This window comes from Equus asinus, chromosome 3 (assembly GCF_041296235.1).
Source record: "Equus asinus isolate D_3611 breed Donkey chromosome 3, EquAss-T2T_v2, whole genome shotgun sequence".
In the NCBI taxonomy this organism is placed as follows: domain Eukaryota; kingdom Metazoa; phylum Chordata; class Mammalia; order Perissodactyla; family Equidae; genus Equus; species Equus asinus.
In genome coordinates this window covers 79,354,672-79,365,676 of record NC_091792.1, presented here as the reverse complement: position 1 = coordinate 79,365,676, position 11,005 = coordinate 79,354,672, and the positions used below count along the sequence as shown (strand labels likewise).

The following is an 11,005-nucleotide window of genomic DNA, read 5'->3' as shown; positions in this document are numbered from 1 at the left end:
AGGAGCAGTCTCTCCAAAAAAAGAGAAAATCGCTCTTCTGCCGAATCAGGATTTCTTTATGATCTGCGAACCCAAACTGCTGCTACCACCATCACTGAACTCTATCCACAGTATTGTCATAAGGCTTGACAGAGCCCTGCAGTTGAAAGTTCTGAATAACAGTCACAGCCAGGAGATTTCAGATCTCACCGACAAACAGTAGATGTTCAGACCTCACTGGACCGAAGTCAGCGAAGACAGAGAAATTCCAGTTTAGTCTGTGAGGAGATCGGAGCGTCACTGAGACAACTGACAGGGAACATATAGACGGGATTTATTTTTAGACACAGCGTGCTGGGCGCCGTGCCGGCCCACCCTCCCTCCAGAGGCTTGGGCCTGTGCTTAGGGGCTCCAACAGCCGCAGCGCCACCCGCTTCCCGGGACAGCGGCCCCGCAGGCCCTCCAGGGGCGTCCAGCCGCTCTAGCCCTCCGGGCTGCGGGCGCGCGGCGGGGAGCGAGCTCAGGGTCCCGGGCGGCCAGGCCGCCGAACGCGCGCCCCTCGCCCTGCGCCCCGAGGTGGCCCCGCGGCGCCGGGAGCCAGGCTGGGCGGCCAGGCGGGCCGGGGGCGCGGCGCCCCCACGAGAGCGGGCTTCCCCCACCCCCGCGGCGAGCCCACCTCCCGCCCCCGCGGCGTGCGCGCGTGTGTCCGTCTGTCTGTCTGCTTTCTCGACGTCAGTGGGAATTTCCAGCCAGGAAGTGAGAGAGTGAGCGAGCGAGAGCGAGAGAGAAGTGCACCAGCGGCCCGGGGCAGGAAGAGGAGGTTTCGCCACCCGAGCGGCCGGCGGCGCGCTGACAGCTTCCCCTGCCTCCAGCGCTGGGCCTGCGGCGCCGCCCGACCCGGAGCCCCGCGCAGCCCGGCCCCCGCCCGCGCCCGCGCCCGCGCCCGCGCCCGCGCCCCTCGCCAGCGCCGGGCCATGGCGCGCCGCTGACCCCGGCCGGCGACACCGCGCCCGCCCGCCCCGGCGCCGGCTCCGGTTCCGCGGCCGCTCCCTCCTGCTCCGCACGCCCAGGCCCGCGCCCGCGGAGGGAGCCCCAGCGCAGGGAGGCCGCGCGCGGACGCGCCACCAGGGTAAGCCACCTCGGGCAGGGCCCGCCGGGCCGGCCGCCCGCGCCCCGCCGCCCCCCGTCCCCCGCCCCCCGGGCGTCCTCATGGCTGCGCTCCCCGCGGGGCCGCCGCGCGGAGGGCGCGGGCAGGAGCGGCGAGGGGCGCGGGGCCGGCGCCGGGGACGGGCACATCCGGGCCGCGCAGGGGCCCCCGGCCGCAGGGCCGCGGCTGTCCGCGGCCTTCCTCTCTCGGCCCCGCGCCCGCGTCCTCACTCGGCGAGCTTGCTTGATCCCCCCACCCCTGCCAGGGGCTGCTTGAGGGTCGGGGCGCGCGCTTCGGCGGCGCCGGGGGAGGGCGAGGTGGCGCGTGCACTGCTGGACCAGATTTCTCCCCCGGGCGGCCCGCGAAGCGAAAGCAGAAGTGCCTGTCCGGCCTCTGGGCCGGGAAAGCCCTCCTCGGCCCCGCGCTGCAGAGGACGGTGCCGTGGTCTCCACTCCAAAAGACCCCCCTCCCCCGCCGCCCCCCCCCCCCCCCAGGACATGATACATTCGCCTGCCTAGGACCTGTACATAAGTTCAAAAAAATGAGGGTCTGTTGCTGATCCTACGGTGCCTGGCGTTTGAGAGAGAAAAGAAATTACTTACTTAGAACACTTTTTAGACACTCCGATTATGTAAAACACTTGGACCACGGCACCATGGATTGTGCGTGACCTCTAAAACAAAAACAGTGATATATACAAAGCCTGTCCTAAATGCAAGCTTTGCTGTGGTCTTTAAACACAGCTACGGAGGGAGATGTTTGCCCTGATTTAATCGTCTGCCCTGAAATTTATATGGGGCTTAATGATACAGTATTTGATTATCGAGATTTAAGACGTTTTCATGGGACTTTGTTAAGTAGGGTTTTTCAGCATTGTAGCTTATTAAATAACTATATTCAACTTAAAATTTTTGTTATAAAGCCCATAATCTGAGAAAATGACTATGGTATTACTGAAACATTTAATAGTTCAGGCATACAAATGTTCTTCTCCAAACTGCTGCTCTTCAGTAAACACTAAAGCTTAGAATAAGATGTTCAGTGCTTATTTTTCTAGCAAAATACTTCAATTGAATATTCTTGAGTAGTTTAAATTGCGTTAGTGTTTGTTAAAACATTGAAAGAAAATCTTGAGTAAAATAAAGCCCTTAGCTGGACTATGTTGTTTTCCTGATTTTAATGTTGTGCTTTCTAGAGATGAATCCTTTTACTGTTTGATGCACTAAAGATCTTATGTAAATAATTTAAAGCAAAGTGTTTTTTCAAGCTTACGAACTTGGGAAGACAGGAAATAAAAGGAGATTTGTTTCCTGTAGTGTTTTACATTTATCATGTAATTGAATTGCTAAGGTGAGAACATATATGATAAGTAGAAACATGAAATCTCCTGAAATTATTCATCCATATGGATATACCTGCAACTCCTCAATGCCTTCTGGAGCTTGTTTAGATAAAATAGCTTCCTGGGCCAGTCTCCTGGACAACATGAACCAAAGAAAGTCTCCTGATGTGGAGATTTGTGCTGGCACTGAAGTACTGCCTGCCGTGAATAGTAAACCCCTTCTAAACTGTTTGAAAGGCTTTTTGAAGGAAATACTATAATGCGTTTAGGGGTTGGTGGCGGTTTGAAAATCCATTATCTTTGTTTTGAAAGTTCAATTTTATCTTATGTTCTGCAGTTGGCGTTCACATGGACTGAATAAATGCCCCTTTTCAAACCCAGTTAGTAAATACTGGAGTATACATACGAAATCATTGTTCCCCTTCGTAAGCACTACTCTGATCTTTGCACTTCCTTCTTACTTCTGCCTCTTAGACAAGATCATCTGTGATGACCGAGTTGCACTTGGGAAAAGCTCAATTAGTCTGGAATAGGCAGAATTTTAGATTTAGTGATCATATTCCTCATATTTCTATTGTCATGTTCTTTGGAACAAATTGAAGCTGGTTTGAGAAACCGATATTTATGCAGGTTGTTTTTACCACTGCGTTCAGACTTCCAGGTAACTGATGAAGTCAGTGAGTGCCTTGGCTTTCAGGGATCGCTGTGGTAGGTGGAAGGGCTAGATAAGGAACTGGCATGGCGGGAATCTTGGACTGTCATTCGAGCAGCAGGACCTTGTTTTTACCTAATCTATGAGAGGTATTCCCCTGCTCAGAAGAGGTGAAAGTTCTGGCTTCTGGGGGGAAGTGGTTACTTCATAACCTTCCATTAGTGTGAACTTGGACAAGTAAGAACAGCGGTTGACATTTTAAAACAATACATTTTAAAAATATCTCAATTTCCACATGGATTTTTGATACAGTAGTCAAAAGACATCGTCTTCTTCAGAAGTTATCATCAGTTGTCCTGTTCTGAGCGTAGAGGCGAAAGTTTACCTGGATAGGCAGAGTCGTTTAACCAGCAGAGTCGATGTGCAGACTGTGCTCCTCTGGTTACAGCGTGAACAGGAATCTCAGCGGCAGGAGTGGGGGTAATAGACTCAATGCCCATGCGGAATTGCTCATTAATTTACCTGACTTTTAGTAGGAAGGTGGTTTTGTTTGGTTGAGTGGTTTTCTGTTTGTAATATGAATCATAAAAGGTGACGTGATGTTCTATGTTATAAAAAGGTAAGGAGAAGGAGAGGAAGAATAGGATTTTAGTGCTTGGAGGACACTTTTCAATGTTCTCCTCCTCCGTCTGCATTTATGTCTGATCAGAGTTAATAGACAACTCCTTCTTGGTGAACAGTAAACCTTACTGAAGCAGTTTACTCTCTTTTCTTGGAATTAATTCTCCTTTGCACTCTTGCACCTCTTATAAATACTGAACTCACCTATAGTGTTCTTTGAGGCGAGCGGGTAAGCCATCAGAAGCATGTATGCCCCATGAGTGGACCCTGGCCCCTCCGGGAGAGCTTGGGGTTTTTACAGTCTCGAGGTGTTCAGCCTCAGAGACGACTGTTTGGATTTGTAGCATAGTCCTCCAAATCAGCCTGGCTCCTTGACTGTGGTTTGTTTTTTTTTAATCAAAAAAGATTAATATTTGAAACCAGATAATTTGATAGAGTTAATAGGGTAACATAACCGAGATGCTTATCTTTGTAATATTTCATTAATGGGTATCCAGTGCCTCACTAAGGAGTCGCATTCTTTTCGTGATGATGAAATTCCTTCCTGCCTTTGCTCTCTGCTGTGTTAGGAGGCTGTTCCTGGGTGCAGGTTAATATGGTCTCTTTCATATTTTCAGGTGACGTTGGTACACCTACCCTTGAAGGTCAGCTGATAGTTTAGAAAACAAGTTGTGAAAGAAAATCTTACTACTTCACTACAAATAATTTAAAGCCTAACAGTTCTAAACAAAAGTAATATAAGGTGTTAAAAGTTATAGAATCCTTGGGCCAGCCGGTGGCAGAGTGGTTCAGTTGGAATGCTCCGCTCCGGCGGCCAGGGTTCGCTGCTTCAGATCCTGGGCGCGGACCTACACACCACGCATCAGGCCATGCTGTGGCGGCATCCCACATAGAAGAACTAGAATGACCTGCAACTAGGATATACAACTACGTACTGGGGCTTTGGGGAAAAGAAAAAAAAAGAGGGATATTTGTAACAGATCTTAGCTCAGGGCCAGTCTTCCTCACCAAAAGCATACCTAGAAAAACAAAAAGATTATAGAATCCTCAGGAGTATAGATTATTGATGAAAATATTTATTTAATTTAGAACATTAATTATAAAAATATCATTGTATTTAAAATTTTAAAAATCAATCGTTATTCCATCCTTATATTTTCTGTAGTAACTAAAATATATAGTTATAAGTAGTACAAGTTTCATCTGCTTTAATTTGCTGCCTGTTTTCAAAATTAGAGTAATGAAATTAATGGTTTAATTCCCCGTTACAAATTGGCTTATTACTTTTCATTTACCATTTTAATTCACTGTTAGGCCAGAAATCTTAGAACCAGCCTTTATTTTGACCTGTACTTTCCACAGATGTTGTAATTCAAACCATCTATAGATTTGATTTCTTTTAACTGTGAAACTGATGGAGCTTTAAAGAAGAATGTGAAGATTCTATGTGGCTTATTCTTTAAGAGCCTAATTATATGGAAAAACAGTAAAAAGGAGAGGAAAAGAGCTATCTGAGGTAGTCAAAATCCTATAGTTCCAGGTAAAAAAAAATCATGTCTAATCTATGCTGACAAAGAAATATCTGATGCTTCATATTGTGCCTGTGGGTACATAGTAAGCAATTACTAACTGTTTGTTGAATGAAGGAATGATGTTTTGTTTTGTTTGTTTACAAAAAAGGCAGCTGTTTTCTGCAAGGAACAAAAATTACACTATTTTGCCTTGCCTTCTGGGAAGAAAGAAGCCGAAAACTAGTTTTTGCTTCCTAGATATTATATACCTATCTAAAGAGCACTTGAATTTACTAGAATAAGTTGATTAAAAAGTTCCCGTTGCCTTCCAAAAGGGAAGCATTTCATTCTGAAAGAGGAGTTTATGAACTGGGGTAAAAAAAAAAGAAAGAAAAAGGCTTTTGGTTTCAAAGTTTTAGAGGCACTTATCAAGCAAGGTAATAAAATAATTGAAATGATAAAAGGTGCTTGTACAAGTAAAAAATGTAACTTTTTGGCTACCGAGAATTTCCTCGAGCTCCAATGAAACTGTAATTTCGGTATTAGTATCTCCAGGAAAGGGAGCAATGCCTCAAGTGCTGCTTGGTGGTCCAGAGTGTTAAAGCCTGAATTGATCAACCAAACAGTCAGAGTGTTAGGCCACCCAGAGCCAAGTGCTTATCACCTACGAAAAACTGGGGAGGGAGCGCTGCTGGGAAGCGGGCAGCTGGCAAGGTTTGCTGCACCTTCCACTTTCTTACTTTAATGCTTTTGCAAGACTTTGTAACCTGGGGCCCCCTTGTGCTAGGGTTTTGTTGATTATTTCTCAGTTGTAGCATTTTCAGAAAATTGTGCTAGAAACTCTGTATCTAACCATTTATTCTGTGCGGATACAATTTATGAAATGAAATAGACCGTCCAGACCAGCAAAGAGCACCATGCCGACTCTTGGTCCTGGTGTCGTGCCCCAGCAAGCGTCAGAACACGTGCTGAAGACTGCTGACTTCAGTCCACTCTGCTTTGGTGCCCACTTACCTCCCTTCAGATCAGTTACAAACATACATTCAAGTTTGAAAAATTAGTTTTAAAAATTGTTTGCAAATACATATATGCATAATCATTTTTGTTGTTGCCAACAAACTGCGGGAGACACTAAATGTTAACTTAGTAACCAGTGCGTTGTACAGCCGCGTTGTTGACAAGTGCTGTGCAACTGAAGAGCAGCAGCGTTTGTTAGTTAAAAGAGAAGATAATCCAAGTCCTCTGCCTGTAGCTTCCCTGGGAACAGACTGGGACAGTGGGAAGTTTTGCTTTGCTTGTTACGTAACCAGCTCAGCCTGCAGCTTCTGGGCATGCAGAGAAGTACAGACAGAAACACAAAGCTGCCACCTTGTACTGGTCTTTACTGTGCTCGTCAGCATGTGAGGACAAGCCATACATGTCCTACTAGAAAATAAAGTTATTGGATTTTTCTTAGATTTAAGCCTTTTGATATATGAGGCTCGCTAGCATTTATAGGCAAAATTTTCTTTTGGCTAATTTGAACTAAAAAAATACAAAACCTGTATAAAGTTGACACCTTTACAGAAAGAGTTTAAAGCATAGTTTGATTGCTATAATGAATTTTGTTTGTCAAAATAGTTATTTTGAAAACATTATTTTTATTATTCATTATTATTTATCATGTTATTTGGACTAAACATATTATACTGTATTTCAATGTGAGGGCGTACCTATCCTGCATTTTTATCTCCAGAAATGATTCTAACATATATCAAGCATGAAAAAAGAAAAATTAGAAGTGAGGACAGATTCCCTAATCAACCTACCTGTTTGTTGGTTCTGGGCCCAAGCCTGCAATTCATTTAAATAGTGAGAATGAATTACTTAATTGTCTTGGAAAATATGCCTTCCAAGACAAGAATTTTAGGAATGGAGAGAATGACTGTTTTTTGAATGTTTTAACATGAATTCCTGACTCATGTTTTATTGATATTTAAAGAACTTCTTTGTCTAGCAGTTCTTAACTCAGGTATAGATTTATATTCTAGGATTTAACCATTTATTGGTATTTGATCATTAAGATTTGATTTATAAACTTCAGTGTCTTTTTATTTTAAATGGAAGCTAGATGTGGTGGTGAGGTCAAAGGAAAAGAATATCTTACAATTTACAGCATCTAGTTTCATTCTCTCTGTGTAATACAGCACCTTAATGACTCATAAAGTTTGAAGACCATGTGGAAGGATGGATGGAGTATGAATGGCTGTTGATAAAGAGGAAATTTAAAGTAGAAAGGAAGAAACATGAAGAGGGTTAAGAATATGTAAAAATTAAATTAAACTTAATGTTTTTTAGTTCTGTTGGATGTTTGGGAAAGTACTTAAGGGAATACACAAAACCATTGTTTTATATAAGCATAAAGCTGAGTATAAAATCTAGGAAGTAGAAAAGATTATGTTTTAAAAATGCACTCACACTGCTAATTTCAAGCCAACCAGGAAGGCTGGGAAAATACTTTTTGTGGGAGATGGATTAAAATGAGCCAAAAATATAGCTAGTCCCACACCATATTCATTTAATTCTTTCATTTATTATGCTAACACATAGTGAGGTATGTAAGGTAAGTATTATGTCTGTGTGTTTTAAACCTGTGAGTCTTAAAAAATTTGGTCAATAATCTAGAAAATGAATCAGAATTCCAGAGAAAAGAATAAATTCTATCTATCACAGATGAAAAGGGGAGAGTCATAATGAAAGGAGAGAGATTGCCCTTGAATAGAACTTTTTTATAGGTATTTCACTATGGATTATCCTGCTTTTGATTGATTGAAAACAATGGTCACTTCCCCCACATTCTGAAAACGCTTTGGTAGTCAGTTGTGATTAAGCAAACCTCAGTACACCTGGGAAATTTAAATCAAAAGCATAGTATCTGAGCGATTAAATGTACTTCCTTGGTCTTGTTCCATATCATAGCATTCGTTTGATACAATGTCTTTGTGGTTCCTCTCCGTGTACTTTACCCAATTTCCATTTTAGACATTTAACTAAGTTTAACCTGCACACCTTACAACGTTTCAATATTTCCTGACTATTTTAAAACATTACCTGATCAGTCATCTACCCTGCACTTCTTTATGACGGGTGGGTGAGGTACCCTATGTCTCTTAGAAAGTCTCCTGTAAGAGCCAACTAGGAATTAGTCCACGTTGTCTGGAAAGGTAGTTCAGTCCTGTTGAAATAGATCAGTGATTTGGGGAGCAGTTGTGCTGTATTTCCTAAAGACCTGTTCAACTGAAGGAGTCCCGTCATTCAAAGCAAGCCACAGAAAACCATAATTTTGTTGCTGAGGCCCTTAGGTATCTTCATATATGTGTCCCCATCAGTATGCCAATATCCCCACCCACCCAATGGCTCCCCTAGCACATCAGGGAATGCCGCCGTTAGCCCACCCTGGTCCCTTCAGGAGGTTTCCCGCACCAGAAATGTAGGAACCGTCGTTCGTGTGTACTCACGTATTTCCTCCAGTCAGTCACAGTTCTGTCAGTTCAGCCTCCTTGTCTTCCGACTCCATCCCTTCCTCACTGACTCTCCAGCTTTCCATGTTTGTGTTGTCTCCTGATGCATTATCTCCTGCTTCTCTTCCATCCTTCATCCCAGTGTAGAGGTCAGCTCTCTAAAGTGCGAGTCTGATCATGTCACAGTCTTTATATTTCTGAAATGTCTCCGTTGTCTTCACAAGTTGATTCCTACACACCTCACCTCCTACCTGCTCCTCACCCATCCCCGATTTCTCAGATCGTACACGTCAGTTTTCGGTTCCTTATCCACCATGTTTTCTCACTGTGAGTTCCTCTGCATACACGCTCCGTGTGTGAGGAGTACCCTGTGCTTCCTAGCCATTGTGCTAACTGCTCACCCTCAGGCCTCTCCCTCCTCCATCCATCCTCCCTGACCTCCTCTCAAGAGTTATGTGACCCCAGTCCAAGTTCTCTTGACTTCTCATGCTTTCTAAACAAAAAATATCTTGAGGGCAGGGATTTTATCTTTCTTACTTTTTATTTGCGCAACACCCTGTAAGTTTGCTGAATGAATAAGTAAATAACTAGACAGAATATCAGTAAACTGTGTTATTGATTAAGCTGTGTGGTTCTGGGAAAATTAATTAACTTCTCTGGGTCTCATTTTCTCTCTGTAAAAAAATGAGTGTTAGACTGAATGAGCGTCTGCCTCTAAAATTAGTTTGTTTCTTTGATAATAGTATTATTTGAAGGACTTCAGGTTTTCTTCCCATATTAAGAAGGTGCAAAGACAGTTCTTGATTATCAATGTGATAATATGAGGAACTATCCAGTTTTGGATTATGAGTTATCATTTATGGTCCCAGACTAGTTTCTTCCTGACATCTAAGTGTTTCTGGAGTTGCATCTTTTCATTATTAATTTGTCTCTACTATGAACTCACATTCGTATTTCTCCAAGGAAATTGAAGGCAAACTTGATACAGAAATTGAATATAAAATTCAATACTTTAATTCTAAATTGGTGCAAGGTCTCACTAATTATAACTACATTTGGAGGAGGAAGAAACGGCAACTGTAACAGGGTGAGCTGAACCTTAATCTGTCATAGCAAGAACACAGTGTCTAAAATTGATAAACTAAGAAAAAAGATTTGAGCCTAGTATTTGGAGATATGAAAAGAACCCCCAAGAAAACCACAAAGAGAAAGTTAAGAGTGTCACAAAGGCAGTGGCTCTGCAAAGCAGTCTTGGAGGTGAAGAGAGGTGGGTGGGGCCTTGGCTTCATTCTCTGAGCTCTTCTACTTCCGTATCACAGGATTTCCCTTTTAATCATTAATATATGTTGAGTCCTTTCTGTGTGCCAGGTTCTAGGCACTGGGATGACAATATTGAACAAGACAGAAATCCATAATTTAATGGAGCTTAGATCATGTAATGTTTTCAGTTTTAAAAATTTTCTTTTTACATTAGCCTTTTTTAAATTGAAGAATCACATAACTAAAAAAAGTGCACCCATCGTAAGAGGACAGCTTTAATGATTTATCTCAAAGTGAACCAGTTTAATCTAGGTAGTGTTCTAGAACATTACCAGCACCCCGGAAGCCCCATTTCTGCCCCTTAGTCAGGACCCTTACCTTTCCCTCTCATTTAAAAGGTTTCACTAGTGACTTTTGGATTACATGCATGTTGATTCCATAACTCATATGGTGATCCACATATGATCCACAGATGATCGAGAGTTGACTAAATGAATTCCTTACTCCAGGGCGCTAATAACGAGCTTCACACGAGTAAGAACTCTGCTATGGCTAACGCCCTAAGCTCAGTTCGTTTCAGATTTTGCTCACCAAACAAAATATGTTAGTAAAAATATAAAGCAAATTATATTCTCACATTAATTTGTCATTTATGAGTTTGAGTAAATATTTTGTCTGTTGCCAAGTAGTCCAGGGCACTGACAAAGAGACATGGGAGAAAGAAGTGTTCGCATCAGATCTCATCAGACCAGGAGAGAGTGTAGTTCACCTCGTCTTCCCGCTCACTTTATGCATTGACGTCTGCGTATATTGAAGGGTTTATCTGTGGGAGTGATCAGTGCAGAAAGCCCTTCATAACTAGATTCAAGGACTGAAAGGTTCCCTGTGTTAAGGCCTGATTTTGATGCTTGCAAATCATTATTCTTGTGTGTGAAAGGTCATTGTTGTGGTTATTTTGAGGAAACCCTGTCCTCCCTCCAGGCTGGCTGTCAG

The 11,005-nt window shown here is 43.4% G+C and overlaps 1 protein-coding gene across 2 annotated transcripts in view; it reads left to right on the top strand.

Moving 5' to 3' along the window:
- The first annotated feature begins 924 nt into the window (after positions 1-924).
- Positions 925-11,005, top strand: part of NFKB1 (nuclear factor kappa B subunit 1) — a 113,005-nt gene continuing 102,924 nt past the window's right edge. For both annotated transcript variants that reach the window (XM_044766391.2, XM_044766389.2), the window contains exon 1: positions 925-1,108. The gene's annotated coding sequence lies outside the window, so the exon portion shown is untranslated. The remainder of the gene's footprint in view (positions 1,109-11,005) is intronic.